This window comes from Periophthalmus magnuspinnatus, chromosome 23 (assembly GCF_009829125.3).
Source record: "Periophthalmus magnuspinnatus isolate fPerMag1 chromosome 23, fPerMag1.2.pri, whole genome shotgun sequence".
NCBI lineage: Eukaryota > Metazoa > Chordata > Actinopteri > Gobiiformes > Gobiidae > Periophthalmus > Periophthalmus magnuspinnatus.
Window position 1 is genome coordinate 22,593,367 of NC_047148.1, and position 21,696 is coordinate 22,615,062.

The following is a 21,696-nucleotide window of genomic DNA, read 5'->3' on the forward strand; positions in this document are numbered from 1 at the left end:
AGGTGCACTCTGCAAATAGCACTTTCTCACTGCAACTACTCCTGGCTGTTTTGGTTTGAGGTTAAGGGAGATTTTCACAATGGGTTTGTGCCTGTGGAGGTGTTTTCACAGATTTCATCTCATAATCATGTAGTTAACTGTCCCACTAGAGCGGGCATCCGAGTGGAAAGGCATGCAGCAGTCCAGGCACAAGAGGAGAGGCATAAGAGGAGAGGCATAAGAGGAGAGGCACAAGAGGAGAGGTGCAGGAGCAGGAGGAGGTGCAGGAGCATGGAGGGAGGGAGGGGGGGTTCTGCTGGGGGCTTTTCAGGTGAGACTCTGGGCTGTTAACCCGCCAGCAGCTGTAGCACATGTGTCACCGTGGAGCTAAATAAACAAATGTCAAAAGTGCAAAGGCCGATAGTGAGAGAAATGAGTCTCTAATGTCAAACAGCGTTCCTGATTGTCTGGATGAGGCTGTGCGTGCTGTAAATAAACGGGGGCGCTCTGGCGTTGAGTCCTTAAATTATCTCACTCTGACACATTACATTTGAAAACAGTGATTATGCTGTTGTCAGTTCTGCAGTTTGGGGGCAATCCCTGGTGGAGGAGCTTATTTCATTCAGTCACTTGGCAGAATTGGCTGCTGTGTGTGTGTGTGTGTGCGTGTGTGTGTGTGTGCGTGTGTGTGTGTGTGAACATCCCTTTCAAAGCCAGACTGAACAAGACCATCCATCAGCCGGCTTGTTGAGAATATTTATGACTGGCTAGTGCCACAGAGGTTAGTCAGTGGCAGTGCTCTTGGCTTCACCCCTGGAGCTGAAAAACTGTGAGTCTCGTGGAGTGACCTGTTTCACGGAAAAGAAAAGAAAAAAAGAAAACATGAAAGACATTTGTGCACTTTAAAAATCACTAGAAAGACGGAAAGACTAAAGGTATTTGCCGTCAACCTGGATGTAATGAAGTTTAACAGATGCATTTTGAGTCCGTCGTCAGCACTTTTTATTAGAGATGTGAAGTGTTACAGTAATAATGAGAAGATATGTGTTTCATTTTCTTTCATTACCAGTGTTACCGTCCCTCTAGTGTGTGATTTCTGACACTGACATAAACAAACGCATAACAAAGCGATTCATACTCAGCGCTGATGTGATATTTGTGAACGAATCTGCTCTTTTTTTGAAGCAACCGAATCATTTTCTCTCAAATTTTTATGCATTTTTATACTGATTAACATTGAACCAACACTAGAATCAGCGCAGGAGCAGAGCAGTGAACGATTTATGCACAAAAACAAAAACATTTGGCATCATAATCGCAGCAGCTCCCACTCTCAGGTTGAACCGGCTCAAACACATCTGAGCCTTGGTCGTTTCTCTCATCGTGTGATTAGTTTGTGGATTATTTAAGTTCTCACGTTGGCCTTTGTCATATAAATAAACACAAAAAGAGCCAGTTTTGTGAGCGGCTCTTTGAAATGAATGGATGTTGTGGTGTATAAATGTTTGAAATGACTTCTAAAAATGTCCAGAATTACGTTTTTTTTTAATACTGTGATGTGACTAATCATAATAATCATAATCGTAACAATAATCTTGACACGTCTCTGTATGAAATGAAACTAAAACGCAGCATCACAGTTATAATCACACCTTTTGTCTCGCGTCTTCCTTCCAAGGTGCTTGTGACTTACAGGCGAGTTCCTCCGGTCTGCAGCCCGTTAAACGCTGTATCGGCTCGCACTAACCCCTTTCCCCCGGCTTTGATTTACTGGCTGTTATAGCAATCTGCATCAATAAAACGGGCCTTAAAAAGCTTAAGTGCCCATAGTGTGGGACTTTATGGGGGCGTGGATTACTGCTCTGCGAAGCCCGTGTCAGATACTTGAGATCTCTGCAATCACACAACCCACAAAACAACTGTCTCGTGTGCCGCCACGCACCCATCTGTGGCAGCGAGCGAACGAGACCCTGGTAAGTGGGAGAAAAGGATCCACGCTGCTGCATGGTGAGCTAAAGCTGGAGTGAGTGCAGAAGGACGAGGAGGAGGAGGAGGGTGGAAGGGCGGAGGACGTGAGGAGAAACACAGGAATGTTTTGAGAAGAAGAAGTGAGAGCAAGAGAGAGAGAGAGTGTGTGCAGCTGAAAGGTCTGCAGCCGGATCTGTTTTCATTTTAGGAAAGTATTATGACTGATGTGCATTTCCTGACTGCTGCCCTCAGCCCGTTTGAGAAACTGACAGTGAGACTGAGCCAAGACAAAAACTTTAAGACCAGGCCAGTGCGCTACAAGCAAAAGAGAGAGAAGAAAACACAGAGAAATCACACAGATCTGCCACAAGCTCGTCTCAGCCGGGACTAACCCGCAAAAAACAACGAAACAGTTTGTGTGAAAAAGAAGAAGAAACCGTAGAGTGAGTGACAACATCCATCTTTGTAATGAAACTGACCGGTCGACGTTTTGTGCCAGACGCAAACCTGGATAACAAAATGTGATGAAATGTTTAAGTGCAACCAGACCAGTCACAAGAACACGTCTGGAAGTGAGATACAGTGGACCCTTGTTTATCGTGGAGGTTACGTTTTAAAAATAACCCACAATAAGTGAAATCCGTGAAGTATCAGCTTTATTTTTTACATTATTCTCTCTGTTTTTGTCTGTAAAACCCCTCACCACACACTTTATACACTTTTCTCACACAGGCGTTAACATTTTCTCACATTTCTCTCGTTTAAACTCTCTCAAAGTTCACACCTTCGTACATTTTAAAAATAAGTACAGTTTTATACAACGAAACCACGTTATTTTCCTCCTTGAAGATTCATTTATTCCGTGATGCCGCCCCCTACAGCCGCGGAGCTTCTACCTTCAGCGTGTCCAGAAGTCCAACTTTTTCTGCGACAGTTAGCGTCTTCCTCAATCTTTTGGGAGCGACCGCAGGCGCCTTCGTCGGTGCAGAACGTTTCATCGACATTGTGGGTTTTGTCGGGGAGAAAACAAATTGCAAACGTACAGCACTTCAGAGTCACACTGCGATCCAACGCTTATGTAAATTTGTCTGAACACATTCTGTACTGGACAGGAGACACGGCACGGAGGAGACTGATGGACAATGGTCTACAGTCCAACAGCCAATCAGGACGCACGACACAATGGTCTACAGTCCAACAGCCAATCAGGACGCACGACACAATGGTCTACAGTCCAACAGCCAATCAGGACGCACGACACAATGGTCTACAGTCCAACAGCCAATCAGGACGCAGGACACAATGGTCTACAGTCCAACAGCCAATCAGGACGCACGACACAATGGTCTACAGTCCAACAGCCAATCAGGACGCACGACACAATGGTCTACAGTCCAACAGCCAATCAGGACGCACGACACAATGCACGTTCATACGCTGTAAAAAACAAAAAACATTCAAAATTACACAAAAAAAATCCACGAAACAGCGAAACCACGAAAGGTGAACCACTGTATATCACTAAAGTAAATATCAACATAAATGATAATATCAAAACCAAACCAGGAAGCAGAATTGGGGATTATGTCTCTCGGCTGGTCTGGAAACGCCTCGGGGTCCTGCTGGAAGAGGTGGAGGACGTGTCTGGGGTGAGGGAAGTCTGGGAGTCCCTGATTAGACCTCGGATATGCAGGAAAAAAATGGATCGAAAAACAAAAATTCCCTCTATACAAAGAAAAAAGTTCAATACTCACGATAAAAAAATGACAGTTGAACCAAAAGCTGATGGTGAAGATCGTGACAGACCAAAGTGTAACTACAAAAAACACACGTATAGTTCACATAATAACAACAGTACGGACACAAACGCACACGTGGTTTGCAAAGTGGACGGGTGAATCTAATCTTATGCATTTCCAATCCTCTCCCAGTCACCGCAGAACACTTCAGCCGTTCAATAGACTCCCGGATTAAACACGACAGACACAAACACGCAAGTCTCTGACCCGACACGTCCGTCCCCTCACGTGACGCTCCGTCCTCATCCATCACCTCATAATCGATATCTTAGCCTTCACAAACGCACAGACCGCTGCACGTTTTGTCATTTATTTGTATTTTTATCATAATTACGGTAGATCTGACTACACTGTTTCAGTACATCGTTGCCGGGGGGTGGCTCTTATCACCGCTGTAAAAACCATCCAGACGTTATACAGCCTTTTACACCTCAAACACGGCCACAAAACAAGTCTGGGACAATTTGTGTCGCGGTTAGCATGGCCAAAATAACTGCGATTAACGATAATAACACGATAACGATTAAAGTTGCTGACAGTTTTAATATCTTTGTTGTAAGTTAACACAATAATCTAAAGAGTTTATCACGGAGAACTAGTCTGTTGCACATTCTGGCGACTAACGAGCGATTATTCTTACCCTCAACCCTTTTTAAATCACGATAAAACGATATAATTCTCCGTCGTCCCGTCCCTAAACGCAGCACACACACACTCCGTTCTCTGCACGTGCACAATAAGACAAGAGCAGACGAGCGAGAGGCGCCGTGAAATAAATCAAATAAATAAATAAACACCCACATCCCCGTTCAAACATATGGATCAGGAATAAATGCGTTTTCGACTCCCACTCTCCCTTTCTCTCTCGCTCACACGTATCTGATCGCCCGTGTCTGGCCTCTGCATCTCTCCGACATCTCTCTCTCTCCGGTACCCGACATGCCAAGGACGCCACCGTGCACAAACACGAGAAGAAGAAGAAGACGGTAGGTAGGCTGCAGGACTTTAATTAAAGGACTTGGCGGTGTCCCCTTGACAGAAGCACATGGAGTGTAACACTGGTAATTAAGTGTCCTCAAGTGCAGGTCTGATGTGATCAGCTAAGAGGTGCTCATTAGGCCCATCTCTATTCCAACGGAGATCTTTGGGTGTATAATAATGACGCTCGTGTCTGGAGGAGAAATAAAGTGCAAAGAGATGAGGCAGCAGGGAGAGCTCGGGCGGGAGAGCGCTTGATTTATGGCAGGTGAGAGCCGTGCCTTGTAGGAAGCAGCAGGTAATCAGGAGCACGGACCCCTTTATAGAGACTTTCTTTGCATTTTGTTGTGTTATTATTGGCGTCGGACATGTGAGGAATGCCAAGGAGTTGCGGTTCGTCGAGGCACGAAAACGGAGCCGATTGAGTTACAGCTGTGGTGGAAATGCGTTTGTAGAAGCTCGTTCAGCTTCATAAAACGAACAAAAACGACGAAATATATACAGATTTACAAGAAAAAAAAAAGAAGGGAATTATGTGGTGGAATTGTGTCTTCAGATTTTTGTTTTTGCATCTATAAAAGAATAAATAAAGCAGCGGATCCAAAGTCGTTTCCTCGGATAAAAGATGTGTCCAGATTTCCAGCGTGCCCTTTGTCCCGCGCTGTGCCCTGCGGAGCACCTCCATCTGCTGACTTCCCACTACAGCCGCCCCCCTACGCCCAAACCAGCGCTTTTGGCTCCGGCTCGTGCGCCCGTTTTGACAGCTCGCCCTGCCTTCACCTTGAAAGTGTGTGCAGCCCCTTCGCCCCCGTAACCTGCCCCTGCCGCCGTGGGGGGAATCCCTTGTTGTCACATCATAACCTGGTCCAGCTAAGTGTGGACATAGGCAACACACTGTTAGGATGTTTCTCTCGCACTTTGACACCTTTTTTTGCGGTGTAGTCACAATATTACGCTACGGAGAACAGGGGCGAACCAAAAAAACGGCATGAAATGTGTTAAAAAATGAATCAATATCAATAAATAATGAATTAATATCAATGAAATCTGTTTAATATTTGTCATTAGTGTTCAATTATAAGATAAACTGATAAGATAATGAGAAACTCGCTCTCTTGGCTGGTCGGGGAACGTCTTGAGGTCCCATCAGAGGAGCCGGAAGAAGTGTCTGGAGTGAGGGAAGTCTGGTAGTTTCTGTTTAAACTGCTGCGCCCGCGATAAGAGGAAGAAAATGGACGGAACTAATAAGAAATAAACAAAGGCCATGTGTGTTTCATCATTAGTGCTGGACGTTCAGGTTAGAGGAACGCACCAAAACTCTGAATTAGTAAAGTTTTGGAGATAAATTTGAAGAGGATTTACTCAGAAATAGTAACTCGGGACGGGAAAGTCTCTCCTGGTTCCCTCTTCTCGTCGTTGTCGTTGTCGTCCGGAGCCACAGAGGTGTAGAGCGGTTGAAAGGTGGGAGTTGTGCGAGCGAGAAAAGGGGGAGGTCCCAGGCTGGAAGTGGGTCGGGACGAGCCGGAGCAGTATTTGGGAGTGTGAAATATGTAAGCCCTGCAGTGCCAGCTGTGTGCTATTCTTAGAGGCCGCAGAGGCTCCTGCGTGTGCACAGGGCGACACCGGCGGAGGGGAAAAACACTGGCTCTGTTTGTGGATGGAAAATCAGTGAGTAAACTGGAGTAACTGAGATGGGCAGATTATTTTCAGCTTTTAATCAAATCAGTCGTCTTTTTTGGCAGCGTCTTGAGATATTTCCTCCTTTTAGACAATCTGTTTGGATTAGTTTTACACCACAAACCTCAGAGACTCACAGTGATGCACAAATGGCCATAATCAATTGTATTAAAACAAGGAAACCAATTAACTGACGGTGATTTTCGGACTCTTATTTTCTAGTGAATTTTGAAACGAAATGCGTCTTTATTTATAAAACGACCATTTTTTTTTATGCATCACCTCCCCACAGCAGACCACGCCCCACAGAACACACCTGCTCTGAACAAAAGAAGTGGAAAAGTTACTAGAATCTCACAAAAAGTGTTTATCTGCTGCTGAGGACACGTCATACACTGTGTGAGAGTGATGTCAGTGTGAGAGCTCGTGAAGAGATGATGGACTAAACTTTTGTGTTCTAGTTCAGGGTTTCAAAACTTGTTTTTGTGTCGATGTTGTTGTTGAGGTCGTCTTGTTGTCGTTGGTGAGGTCGTCTTGTTGTCGTTGGTGATGTCGTCTTGTTGTCGTTGTTGAGGTCGTCTTGTCGTCGTTGGTGAGGTCGTCTTGTTGTCGTTGTTGAGGTCGTCTTGTTGTCGTTGCTGAGGTCGTCTTGTCGTTTTTGAGGTCGTCTTGTTGTCGTTGCTGAGGTCGTCTTGTCGTTTTTGAGGTTGTCTTGTCGTCGTTGGTGATGTCGTCTTGTTGTCGTTGCTGAGGTCGTCTTGTTGTTTTTGAGGTCGTCTTGTTGTCGTTGGTGAGGTCGTCTTGTCGTCGTTGGTGAGGTCGTCTTGTTGTTTTTGAGGTCGTCTTGTTGTCGTTGGTGAGGTCGTCTTGTCGTCCTTGGTGAGGTCGTCTTGTTGTTTTTGAGGTCGTCTTGTTGTCGTTGTTGAGGTCGTCTTGTTGTCGTTGTTGAGGTCGTCTTGTTGTCGTTGTTGAGGTCGTCTTGTCGTTGGTGGGGTCGTCTTGTCGTCGTTGTTGAGGTCGTCTTGTCGTCGTTGGTGAGGTCGTCTTGTCGTTGGTGGGGTCGTCTTGTCGTCGTTGGTGAGGTCGTCTTGTCGTCGTTGGTGAGGTCGTCTTGTCGTCGTTGGTGAGGTCGTCTTGTCGTCGTTGGTGAGGTCGTCTTGTCGTCGTTGGTGAGGTCGTCTTGTCGTCCTTGGTGAGGTCGTCTTGTTGTTTTTGAGGTTGTCTTGTTGTCGTTGGTGAGGTCCTCTTGTTGTCGTTGTTGAGGTCGTCTTGTTGTTTTTGAGGTCGTCTTGTTGTCGTTGGTGAGGTCGTCTTGTTGTTTTGTCGTTGTTGAGGTCGTCTTGTTGTCGTTGTTGAGGTCGTCTTGTTGTCGTTGTTGAGGTCGTCTTGTTGTCGTTGTTGAGGTCGTCTTGTTGTCGTTGTTGAGGTCGTCTTGTTGTTTTGTCGTTGTTGAGGTCGTCTTGTTGTCGTTGTTGAGGTCGTCTTGTCGTTGGTGAGGTCGTCTTGTTGTCGTTGGTGAGGTCGTCTTGTTGTCGTTGGTGAGGTCGTCTTGTTGTCGTTGGTGAGGTCGTCTTGTTGTCGTTGTTGAGGTCGTCTTGTTGCCGTTGGTGAGGTCATCTTGTCGTTTTTGAGGTCATCTTGTTGTTTTTGAGGTCGTCATGTCATTGGTGAGGTCATCTTGTCGTTGAGGTCGTATTGTCGTCGTTGGTGAGGTCGTCTTGTGGTGAGGTCGTCTTGTTTTTTTGTCGTTGGTGAGGTCATCTTGTCGTTGAGGTCGTGTCGTCGTCGTTGGTGAGGTCGTCTTGTCGTTTTTGAGGTCGTCTTGTCGTTGATGAGGTCGTCTTGTTCTCGTGGCGATGTCATTGTTGAGGTCAGGCTCTCTGTTTGTTTTCTCTCATAGATTTAAATCACTTCTCTCCACAGACGTGTTTGTTGACTCACATTCCAATTCTTTTCGGGGGTTTCTTTTTCTCTTTCTATATATAAATTCCTCAGGCGGATTAAATTGTAATGCTGCAGGTATCGGTGTTGTCCCGGGGGAGTGACGGGCTTTGTCTCTGCTAGATCTGCTCGCCGTCTTTTCACCTGACTGCCGGCACCTCCACAAAGAGAATTTTAAAGGCACATACCGCCCCGCTTGTAACCGGGTAAATATCTAGTGTTGGCCAGACGACTCTGCCAGTATCAGGCTTGGATGCTGTTCTGTTGCTGTTGTGGTGCACTTAGGTTAAAGGGTGTTTTTAGAGTGTGGAAGTAACATTAATGTTGTTTGCTATGATCAGCTCGAGTGTAATTACCATGTTCCACTGAGACTATCTCCAGTGAATCAGATGGTACTTGATGAGAACAAACACAAAGTGCAGATTGTGTGTTCACTGTTTGTGGTGCATTGATTCTCCCTGTGTTGCCAAATCCTCCGCTCTTTCATCTAGAGTTAGGGAGGTACTCATGATTTTTCAGATGCTAATGGAAATTTGTGCAGCTGAATTGTGGGCCGCGCTCAGTTCATCGAGTAAATGGACTCATCGTTGGAACAGCGACACAGACACAGAGTTTACAGTGAGGTCCAGACGAGCAGATATGAATGAGCAGCGTCGTGTGGGTGAAGGGTGAGTGACATTACAACACTGTGAGTGTATCTGGATTAAGACTTGAGCTGCCACTCCCGTTCAGTGAGCAGAGAGCGCAGAGCCAGGTGAAAGGCATGCTGGGACCTGTTCACTCGGACCTATTGCCTCAGTCCCACACAGCCACCTCAGACTCTCTCTTTTTCTGTGTGCTGACTCCATGGACAGTGTTTGTGTGTAATTTCTTCCATATTTGACTCATTTCACTCATTTGTTGCTTCTGTTTTCTGGACTCTCCTGACGTGTGTTTGACGTGCTGGATCATATCACACTCCATGTCTTCCAGATGTGGAACATGAGTCACTTTAATGACGTGAGGACAACAGAAGAGCTGGACTTATTTTTACTGTAACCCCTGAGAACTTCCTGCTGAATTTCTACAGATGTTGTATGTTGCCTAGCAACTGTTTTTACTTCCCTCCTCATCCTGTTTTTCTCCTTCTGATAATCACTTTTTCTTCCTTTGTCAGAATCCACGCTCATTTCTCCCTCTCCAGGACTTGTCACTGTTAATCAGATTACACAAGAGGCACTACTAAAGCACTGAATGCTTTATTTATTTGCATGTTAATAATTTAGACTGAGCCGAGGCCCGTCTTTGGCGTCTCCCTGAACACTGTAAAAGCCGCTTGATGCTGCAGCTTCATGTTGTGTTGTTGTGCTGCGCGGCCTGGGACCTTTGAATGCGTCTGTGCCATTGTAAACAGTGTGTACCTGTAAACAGTGTGTGCCTGTGCGAGTGTCAGGAGAGGGCCATGATGGAAGCTCTCTGCTCTGTGATTGGCAGGTCTATCTGTCACTCAGCCCAGGGGACGCACACTGCTCTAATTAGGTCGCTTGGCTCGCTCACCTCACAGGGCTGCTGCTTTGGCACAACACAGATCAGACTCTGTCCCTTGTTTTCCGAGCGTGTAAAGGTGACACCACACAGCTCTAGTCGGTCTCTCAGTCTAACACGAGTCTGGAGCCGGTGCACCTGCCTCTGGAGCCGCAGTCATGTGCATCACTCTTCATTTGCAGTGTGAAATGTGAGAGGGGAGTGTGACTCCTTCAGGGTTCATTTGATTTCAGCGGGTTAATTGATGTATGGGAGTGTCTCTGGTCCCAGATTTGCCGGGGCTTTGGTGAGTCTCAGCGTCAGGAATCAGAGCTAACCTTCACAGTGAATGTTCCGGCTTTATTAAATGATGGGATTTACCACCTGATGAACAACATAATATGTACTTTACATCCACACTGGTCAGATTACTGCTGGACACCTCCTTATATCTGTCTGCGGTGTGTTAGCTTCGGTGTAGTTAGCCAAACGTCTTCACTCCTGCGACTTTTAGCCCCTTTGACAGATTAGATTGTTTCTTTTACTGTGCATCAAACCTGGGCGGCTGAGGGATTACACAAACCATCAGAGTGAGTGTTTTTGCTTGTGTATAATAAAGACAACAGTTCTTTTAGGCATCACAGACGATCCTAACACAGCCCAAATATTGGCAGCGTGTCAAGTGTCTGAGTAGACTTGACGTTGATGAGAAAGCTATGCGTCTCTGACAGGCTAAGTGTTTCACTTGTGCCAAAGAAGGTAAAACTGCTGATACAAGCTGTCTCTCAATTGCCTAAAGTGGCTCCTTTGTCAACTCCCGGCTTCCACTCTGTTCACAGACTCCCACAAAAGTCGCATCTCCTCTACACGTTATTCCCATATGCTCCCTGTCAGCGGAGGAGGAGCTGGAGGCACAATCCACTCCAAATCTACTGCAGCTTTACACACAGCCCCACTGAGCCCCACGCAGCCCCACACAGCCCCACGCAGCGTCACACAGCCCCACGCAGCCCCACACAGCCCCACTCAGCCCCACACAGCCCCACACAGCCCCACTGAGCCCCACGCAGCCCACGCAGCCCCACGCAGCGTCACACAGCCCCACGCAGCCCCACTCAGCCCCACACAGCCCCACTGAGCCCCACGCAGCCACACGCAGCGTCACACAGCCACACGCAGCTCCACACAGCCACACTCAGCTCCTCACAGCCCCACGCAGCCACACAAAGCACTCGTGTAATTCAGGACCTTTCTCTCCATCGATGATTTGTTAAAAACACATTTCAGATTTCATGCCTAAATGAAACATGTTTGGTGTTTGCTGCACAGTGCTCACTTTCACTTTCACTTCAGACTGTGCAGTTTATTCAAGACGAGTTTATTTGTAAAACACAACTGATCCACAAAATCATTAAAGTGTTTTACAGAATATGAAAGACATTAAAATCACAATACAACAAATCAAAACATAAATAATCATCATAAAATTAACATAAAAAGAGCTGAGTGCAGAATAAAAGCCTTTGAGTCACAGCAGCTGAACAGAACTGAGCCTGGATTTAAACATGGTCACAGGCTCAAATGTCACTATTAGTTTGTGTTAAATGATGATGAGTCTTTATTGTTTCTGTGTAGTAAAAGTAAATAGAGCCACATTCAAAATAAAAGAGGAAATTGCAACTCAAACATGTGACAGGAGAGAAAGCACAGCACAGGAGCAGGGCTGAAGGAGGAGGGCTGAAATCAGGAGGAGGAGTCAGGAGGCTGCAGGAGTCAGGAGGCTGCAGGAGTCAGGAGGCTGCAGGAGTCAGGAGGCTGCAGGAGGCTGTAGGAGTCAGGAGGCTGTAGGAGTCAGGAGGCTGTAGGAGGCTGTAGGAGGCTGTAGGAGGCTGCAGGAGTCAGGAGGCTGCAGGAGTCAGGAGGCTGCAGGAGTCAGGAGGCTGTAGGAGTCAGGAGGCTGTAGGAGTCAGGAGGCTGCAGGAGTCAGGAGGCTGCAGGAGGCTTCAGGAGTCAGGACGCTGCAGGAGTCAGGAGGCTGTAGGAGTCAGGAGGCTGTAGGAGTCAGGAGGCTGTAGGAGTCAGGAGGCTGTAGGAGTCAGGAGGCTGCAGGAGTCAGGAGGCTGTAGGAGTCAGGAGGCTGTAGGAGTCAGGAGGCTGCAGGAGTCAGGAGGCTGCAGGAGGCTGCAGGAGTCAGGAGGCTGCAGGAGTCAGGAGGCTGTAGGAGTCAGGAGGCTGCAGGAGGCTGTAGGGCTGTGTCCCACATGTTTTATGTTTGTGATATTTGGGTGAAACATTCTCCAAACCTGGTCTAGCGACATGTGACATGTGTCATGTGACATGTGTCATGTGACATGTGTCATGTGACGTGTCATGTGACATGTGTCATGTGACATGTTCGTGTTCATTACTGTCGGCCGCGCTGCTCCGGATGCTCTTTAAAAGGATTAGACCAATTATATGTGGACTGCACTTTCCTGGTTACACACAGATGAACATTTGTTATGACAATGGAAGTAGAGATGTGCCAAAACAGCTTTTTCTCTTTTGATACCGATGCCGATACTTTGAAGTGTCTTCAAAGTGTCGACCCCCGATATCAACTGATACAAAGAGACTGAACATATAAATGATCCAAATGTGTTTTGTAACAGTTTTTATCATTTAAAGTAGCAGTAGTTTTATATTATGACATGTTTTAGGCCAACACTGAGCAGTACATCCTCCAAAAACAACAACAAACAGACAAAACTGCGATATCGACTGAAGCGATATCTTAAAACTGATCTGATCCACTGAAATGTTCAATATCAGCCCCAGTTTTATATCAGTGCACCATAAGTGGAAAGGTCCTCAGCAGAGCTCAGTCTGTCGTTAACAGCCGCCGTTCATAGTCCCACGTGAGTTCACTGTGTGTGTGTCCCAGAACATAAAAATATTGGGTTTTTTTGGCAATCTAGACATAGTTTATAGAGATGTAAATGACTTTTTTAGGACCTCGGACCAATGTTCCCTCTAATTTTTCACGATTCTGAGCAAACACACAAACTCCCTGAGCGTCCCCTGGACCAGAGCGACATCAGACGTGCGCGCTGTGGTCATCAGACGTGCGCGCTGTGGTCATCAGATGTGCGCGCTGTGGTCATCAGACGTGCGCGCTGTGGCCATCAGACGTGCGCGCTGTGGTCATCAGACGTGCGCGCTGTGGTCATGCTGCATCACATCCATCCAAGTTAAATGGTTTATTAAAATAATCAAATTACCACATTTACATTTCTGTTATAAGACTTTTAATTAAGTGCTTTAGCCACTTCTACAATGAAAATGACAAAAATCTTGCTCATGACCTGTGTAGTGTGTTAATGCTGTTGGAAGTATAAATATTTAATTTTAACTATGGAAAAACATGAGCTTCAACCAAACCAAGACAACTGTAAACTCCAATGTTGAAAACACACTTAACATTTTTATTATAAAGTTCTGACTTGTATTATGAGTATAATCTACTGTGTGAAGCTTTTGCTTGATTTTTACAACTCGTGACAGTTTCAACGACACACACACTGAGAGGAATCTGTATCTGCAGCTGCTCTATTACTGTACATTTATATATCAAAACACAATATATAATGTGTATTTGTATATAAAATATAGTCAAAACGAGTGGTATGGGCCAAAATAAATATATATTTACAAAGCACACACTGCAAACAGTGAACAAACACACACACACACACACACACACACACACACACGCACACACTTCAACATGTAAACAAACACACAGTGGAAACTAAAAATACACTGTAGGGGGGGGGCAGATTGTCATTAGCTAATGATAATAATTACACATAATACACATTTGACCCATAATTAAGTCAATAGCAGAATAAACCACACTTACCGGCCAGGAACTTCGTCCAGTCCATCAGCACATCAGGTCCTCTGCTCCTGAGTCCATCATGATCTTCACTCGGTTCCACGAACCGCTCCGGGTCCAGATGCCTCTAGTTTAACTTGTACAAACATCCACAGTGTCCTCGGTCAAGTACTTCCTTTGTTTTGTCCGTTTCGTCATGTTTAAAACGCAAAACTGCTGCAAAACAGTGTGTAACAGAGCGCCCGAGGGCGGGCCGTGGGAACGTTCAGGAGTTAAACACTTAGCATCATTAGCATCATTAGCATCATTAGCATCATTAGCATCATTAGCATCATTAGCATCATTAGCATCATTAGTGAGTTTTCACTCCACATCAGCCACATCGGCTAAAACTCTGGCAGCGGGACATGAGGACATAAGGACATGAGGAGTCTGTCAATGACGTTGATAAGCTGCGTAAATACGTCTGTGAATCACATAATTGTCTGGAGCAGCTCGTCCCGGTCACACTCACTGACTCACACTGAAAAATAATTGTGTTTGTTGTGTGATTTGTTTGTGCTCAGCGCAGATTTTCTGTGCGCGGAGACCGTGTCAGCAGTGCGCCAGTGCGCAGGCGCGCAGTTTAGAGGGACCAGTCTTCCAGTTTGTTGCATAGACTGTTTATAAAAATGGACATATGTCCCAGTAGAGAAAACGTGCCTTATTTCTCTCCTAATGTTAATGCACTCATTTTATTTTGAAAACCTTTATTTTTGTAAGAGGAAGTGTGATCCTCACTTGCGCCATTGACTTCCTGTTTTCTCTGTCACGTTGGATGATAATGACCTTCTTATTTGTCGAAAGTGATTAAGTCCCGCCTCCTTCAGATGTGACGTTAGATCCACTTTAGTTTTTCGTTCTCTTACACTTTGGACACACAGGAGAGAGTCTGGTTGACGAACTGTTTAAATGGCTAAGCTAACAGATTGTTGGTGAGTGCACGTTGAATTATTATGGTACAAAATTAGAATTCTGTGCTCATTACAAGCTAACGTGATGCTAACGCTAATCGCTAATGCTAATCGCTAATGCTAATCGCGAGTGATAAACTACTGCTTAAGGTCAATATGAAACGTATGTGTGCTTGTTTTACGGTATTTTAAAGCAAAAGTTAAGGTGACAACAAATGTCACTGCACTTTTATTTAATTTTGCTCTATTTGAGGGTGAAATGTGATGTTTATTTGATAAATGTACACATAGATGCTTTATGCAAAAGCATTTAATGCAGTGCTAAACCAGATAAACTTTACTAATTGGATAAAAATATTAATCACAAGTCACATGGTTAATGAGTTAAGATTACAGGAGCGATTCAATTTGTTATTATTGCATTTGTAAAAAACAATTTCATGTGTAACAATGATATTGAGTTTAAAACATGCACGTTTGTTATTGATATTGTAAATTGTACAATGGGAATACAATACTTGATACTTTGAGAGAAAAAGAAACAAAGCTATAGCTACTACTACAAAGATTAGAGAATGGAAATGTATTTTTAACTAGCTGTATACATTATTGTTATGCAGGCTGGGTTGTGTGTGGTTGGAGATGATTCAGACTCAGAGGAGATGGCCTGTCCCAGAACCTGAACTGTCAGTGGAGAATGGAACTTTCTCTATTCTTCTTGTTGATCATCACGTGGTAACAACTCAAACTACCACAATGAGAAACTTTCCTTTTTGGACAATTGACTGTGACTGAATGACTGAAAGACTTGTTTTTCTGATTTATATCGTACACGAGTAAATATAACAGTTGCCGGCTGTTAGTTTCTAAACCATTTTATTTAATTTTATTTTTCTAATTAACTAAATCTTCATTGCTCATTTCTGTCTCCTGCCATTTCATTTACACTCACTCTAGTCTTATTTTTATTGTAGCCCTTATGAACCTAGCGTTTGGTCCAATCTATTAGATAATTTTAATATATTTGTCTTAAGTCGGGGGTGACACTTAGCTAACGTGCTAGCCTCCGCCGCCGCTGCGTTCCAAGTGCTAATTCACTTTCTATTGAAAAACTGTGTCCTCTCTCTGTACCTGCTGCTGTCAGATTCGTCATTTTGGTCTTAAATGTTCGTATTAATCCGCTCTACATGATCCTGGGGTTTTTATTTCACTATTGTGTCTGTAAATCAAGATATGAACATTAATAAGACACACATCAGCTGCTTTCTGACGTCACACTCACACACACTTAGTCCACGTTGTTACACAGTCTGTTGTTTGTTTTGGTGGAAAATAGACCGTTTTCTAGGCCGATTGATAATACACGTCTGCACTAATGTAATATAGTGACTGTCTAATGCCCTGTGACCTCTGACCTCTTTACATAATGGATTTAACATGTATCACACGTCTATGTTTGTTTACTGTACAAAGAGAGAGACATAAAGAGAGACTGAGGAAGAGCAGCAGTTTAAATCAACCAAAAATAAAAAAACTGAAGCCGTGAAATGACCAGGATGTGTGTGGCCCATATTCAAACACTCAGGGACATGTGGAGATTACCCCCTGGTGATGTCACGAGGTGGGCTCATGTGGAGATATGTGTGTGCGCAAATGAAACTAAAGGAAACTCAAACGTTTTGTTCAGGAAACCTATTCTTCAGACACAAAACACACTTAAATATTGGTTATAATGTGAATTTTTCCATGCAGTAAACACACTACTTGTTGTTATGTTAAGAAAAACAAGTTTAAAGATGGTATTTTACGTCTACGGGGTGTTAAAGAGGGGGTATTGTACAGGAGAGATCGCTAAATTACTCAAACATGCATCTAAAACTTCTCGAGGCATGTTTTTAATGCAGGAAAAACATTGGAACATGGTAGAAAGTTCCACAAAAAAAGTAGATTTTGCATAATACATCTTTAAATAATAAGGCAAGACAAGTTTATTTGTGCAGCACAAATCATACACAAAGTAATTTAAAGTGTTTTACAGAATAAGAAAGACATGGAAATCACAATACGACAGTCATATGCAGCGAAACAGAACCGTTTGAGTCTGGATTTAAACATTGAAACTGAAACACTGATAGTCCTGGTTTAGTCCTGGTTTAGTCCTGGTTTAGTCCTGGTTTAGTCCTGGTTTAGTCCTGGTTCAGTCCTGGTTCAGTCCTGGTTTAGTCCTGTATATGTAAAGTGTATATATGTGTACATAGAGTATATAGTGTATATATGTGTACATAGAGTATATAGTGTATATATGTGTACATAGAGTATATAGTGTATAGCGTGTATATATTTGTAAATAGAGTGTATATATATGTGTAAATAGAGTATATAGTGTGTACTACCGTGAGGGATGCTTTTATGTTTCATTTCAGTCGTATGGAGTTACACTTGCTCCAGTCCTTTGTGTAGAGTTTGCTGCAGATTAAAGTTCTCATACACACTTTAGATCAGCGCACAAACGTCTCTCTGAGCACAAACGTCCAACCTCGACTCGGACTCACCTCATTTTCAGGAAATCAGCTTCAACATCTGACCCCAACTTTCTCATCTGACACAGTTTGTAAAATAGAAACACAAACGAACAACACAGAGGCCATTTTGAAGCAGATTCTTAGAGAAAAGTTACACACAGAACATAATTAGCCTGTTTTCTCTGTTTGTCACAATGGAGATGTTATTGCTTCGTCTGGAATGTTCCAAAGTATGGCATTAAACTCACATATGTCCAGTTTGAACATATGTGAGTCAGGATAAAACCGGGACTGAACCGGGACTGAACCAGGATAAAACGGGACTGAACCGGGACTGAACCGGGACTGAACCGGGACTGAACCGGGACTGAACCGGGACTGAACCGGGACTGAACCGGGACTGAACCGGGACTAAACCGGGACTAAACCGGGACTAAACCGGGACTAAACCAGGACTAAACCAGGACTAAACCCTCTTCAACCTTTTGGACTGAAGCTTCATATTTGACACAATTCTTAAAACAGAAACATAAACGATTACTGAACCGCACAGAGGCCGTCGTGAGGCAGATCCTTAGCGCTACTTTGAAAAACAATCTCCAAATACAAGCGTGCGGTCCTGCTTTCCCCGCACTTTCACAAAAAAAAAACAAACATAAAGAGTGATAGAAACGCAGGAGGGACGCGGCGCTGGCTGTATTCAGGAGGCGTCTGCGACAGTGAGGCAGCTCTGAGAGATGAGCCGAGCGCACACAAGAGCCTGATAATAGAGGTGACAGTCAGGTCAGAGCGTTAGTTCAACTCCGCGGCGGAAGGGAACGCTCTTGTTTTGCCCGCCACTCCATCAGAAACGGAACCAGTCACAGACCAAGAGGCTTTATTTACAATGTCAGGAAAACATGTCGTACCGTGCGTGACCTTTAGGCGGCGTATACTCCAGGACACTTTTAAGAAACGCAGCGTAAGTTTGGGAGCGTTATGGACAAAGCTAACCTGCTAACCGCCAATTTCTAAACAGGAAGTGATCACGGGCGCACTCCTGGCTCCATTAACTCTGGCTCCAGTTCAGTTTTACATTGAAAAACTGTGTCTCCTCTCTCTGTAACCGCTGCTCAGACTCGTCATTTTTGGTTAAACTTAAAATTAAACGATGCATTTCCAGTTATTTTTTGATAAATACGCTTTAATCCTGACAGAAAAATCATAGCAGCTAATGATCCTGTAACAGCATTTATCCAACTAGCACGAAAAAAAACAAACTTTACAACAGAAAAAAGCTCAAGTTAACAGGTGTAAGTATCACGCTTCTCGAAAATAGTTCACAATAATCTTTTTCAATAACGTTTCCTCAGAAGGATTATTTCGTTTTCAGCTCCTCTGATTTGCTGCACACTCAGTATTTCTGTCTGCACTTCTGTTGTATCAGTTGATTTCACACATTTGACAGGTTTTTCCCGCCTTCTAATAAACGCAGCAACACATTCATACAAAATATAACAATATCCTCTCGGCGCGTGTTTCGAGTACGCAGAGACAAAGACAAACGTGCCTTTCTGTGAGGTCGACCTGCGCGTGGACGTGGACACATCTGCGGCGTGAAACGTGACGCGCTCACAAACGCAGACGCCACGGACAGATCTGTGCTGTCATCGCCGAAACAGAACTGGACTTCAGCCAGAAAATGTGTCAGTGTGTTAGAGGGGCGGGGCCTGCACACGTCACACAGCTGCAGTGCGTGTGTGTGTAAAGAGACTGTGTGTGCAGAGGGAAAGTGTGTGTAGAGGGACTGTTTGTGCAGAGGGAGCGTGTGTGCGGGGGGACCGTGTGTGCAGGGAGACCGTGTGTGCAGGGAGACCGTGTGTGCAGGGAGAGCGTGTGTGCAGAGGGAGCGTGTGTGCAGGGAGACCGTGTGTGCAGGGAGACCGTGTGTGCAGGGAGACCGTGTGTGCAGGGAGACCGTGTGTGCAGAGGGACCGTGTGTGCAGGGAGACCGTGTGTGCAGGGAGACCGTGTGTGCAGGGAGACCGTGTGTGCAGGGAGACCGTGTGTGCAGGGAGACCGTGTGTGCAGGGAGACCGTGTGTGCAGGGAGACCGTGTGTGCAGGGAGCCTGTGTGTGCAGAGGGAGCCTGTGTGCAGGGAGACCGTGTGTGTAGGGGGACCGTGTGTGTAGGGGGACCGTGTGTGCAGGGGGACCGTGTGTGCAGAGAGACCGTGTGTGCAGAGAGACCGTGTGTGCAGAGAGACCGTGTGTGCAGAGGGAGCGTGTGTGCAGAGGGAGCGTGTGTGCAGAGGGAGCGTGTGTGCAGAGGGAGCGTGTGTGCAGAGGGAGCGTGTGTGCAGGGAGACCGTGTGTGCAGGGAGACCGTGTGTGCAGGGAGACCGTGTGTGCAGGGAGACCGTGTGTGCAGGGGGACCGTGTGTGCAGGGAGACCGTGTGTGCAGAGGGACCGTGTGTGCAGGGGGACCGTGTGTGCAGGGAGACCGTGTGTGCAGGGGGACCGTGTGTGCAGGGGGACCGTGTGTGCAGGGGGACCGTGTGTGCAGGGGGACCGTGTGTGCAGGGGGACCGTGTGTGCAGGGGGACCGTGTGTGCAGAGCCTGTGTGTCCTGGCTGGTAACATGTGACCAAATCTATTACATTTAGAACATTCATTTCATCCTCTTTTTATTACATGTGACTAACTGTAGATATGTGTAAATGGACGTGTGCCAGGGACCGTCCTACACAGATGTGACATTAGAGACAAAGACATTATTGTTAGCAACTGATTTAATAGGCTTAAGTCGGATTTCCCCCCCAAAAATATGTTTTAAAAAGCTAAATATTTATTTGCGTGAACGTTTCTACTGTGTGTCCAGGAGAATACATGATTTTCAAGGACATTTTGAGCAATAAAAAACACTGTTGGATAGATTTGTTTAATGTCATAGTGTGGGATATTCCAGACAAACAATTACAGAAGCAGAGAAGTGTAGAAAAGTGACCGTTTAAATGTGATCATCTGAAATATAAAGCGTCACGCAGTAAAAATCAGTGTAAATCTGTGTCAGTTGTTCCTTATTGACATAAACAGGTCACTTTCCTCTGTGTTTTACTCTGTGCACATTGTAAATCTACACACTGGACCTCATATCGCCCTGTTTTTTCGACAGTTTGCACATTTTTTCCCTTTCTATATGTTTCAGTTAAAACAAACAAACAAAAAAGCAACCTCCAGGAAAAGAAAGACATGTTTTATTCATTCTCTGGCTGCCTTACAGAGTACATTTTCTCCCAAAAACAGGTGGTAAAATATTATAGCTCTGCGTATCTCTCTGACTGTGTAGCGTAGATTTGTTTCCCCTCCTGTCATTCCTATTCAGCCGGCGTCGACAGCTGTGTCAGAAATACAGAACAACTTTTGACAGTGACGGGGAGTGACGAGGCAGAGCGAGCTGATGTCTTCCTCTTGGCTGTAGGAAAAACTGCATTCTTGACCTTGTCACGGCTAATTTTAGGGCCGGACTGATGCAGGTCCCCCATTACGCACACTGTCATTACAGGAAAAGACATGCTTATATCTCATTATCACACGAGAACACAATGTCACAATATCACAACGGCAAAATATCAAAACGCACAACCAAACACCAGCTTTAGAAGAATCAAACTTATCTCCTCTTACATCGGAAATCGAGAAATTCCCCATCCAGCGCTCAATGGATTAATGAGGTTTTGTTCTTTTTGAAAGTGGAGAAGATTAGATATTCTAAGAAGAGTATTGTAAACAAATTTTATAGTAAGTTGCAGCCGTTTATTGACTTTTTTGGAAACTGTCTAAGCCCCTCCCCCCTTTTTATTATTATTTTTTTCTGTGTGTGTAGTTACCATTATTATTATTTATGATTTATATGTTTTGTTTTTTATTATTATTTACTATGTGATGCTCTTATTTATTTACAGTCCGGATTTGTGTGATTATTTAATTAATTTATTTTTTTTGTATTTTTTTTTATATTATTTATTTATTTTTTAAGTTTCAGTTTTGTTATATATAAAAATTAAAAAGGTGTGAATGCGTTTGTTGCTTTAAATGACAGTATGAATGAAAATAAAATAAATATGAATAAAAAAAGAAAAGTAATTGTGTAATCCCAGCTAAATTCAAACTTTATATAGTTTTACTTATTTAACCTTTGTGTTTTCCTCCCAGTCGAGTTACGTTGAAGTTCCTCTGAGCTCAATTTGACCCCGATTAGTTTTTCTTATAACTCAGCCATAAAATAACATCCTTTTTTAAATATATTTATATAATTTGGAGACTTATTTTCAGTCTAACTTCAGACTAACGTACGGATACCAAATGTATTTATTTATTGTTTTAGTCGGCCGTATTTTAGTAAAGATTGTGCATTTTTGAACCTGAAAATCTCCTGCAGCTCTTAATTTCCATCACTGTCCTGTGTTTGTTGAGTACAAAGGTGGAAATTAAGTCGATCTGAGTTATAAGACAAACA

General features: G+C 44.5%; 2 protein-coding genes across 3 annotated transcripts in view; both read left to right on the forward strand.

Moving 5' to 3' along the window:
• Positions 1-21,696, forward strand: part of mtfp1 (mitochondrial fission process 1) — a 195,816-nt gene that overhangs the window by 22,723 nt on the left and 151,397 nt on the right. The window lies entirely within an intron of this gene.
• The window catches only part of LOC117391698 (mediator of RNA polymerase II transcription subunit 13-like), a 100,261-nt gene that overhangs the window by 1,641 nt on the left and 76,924 nt on the right, over positions 1-21,696 (forward strand). The gene's annotated exons all lie outside the window — the stretch shown is intronic.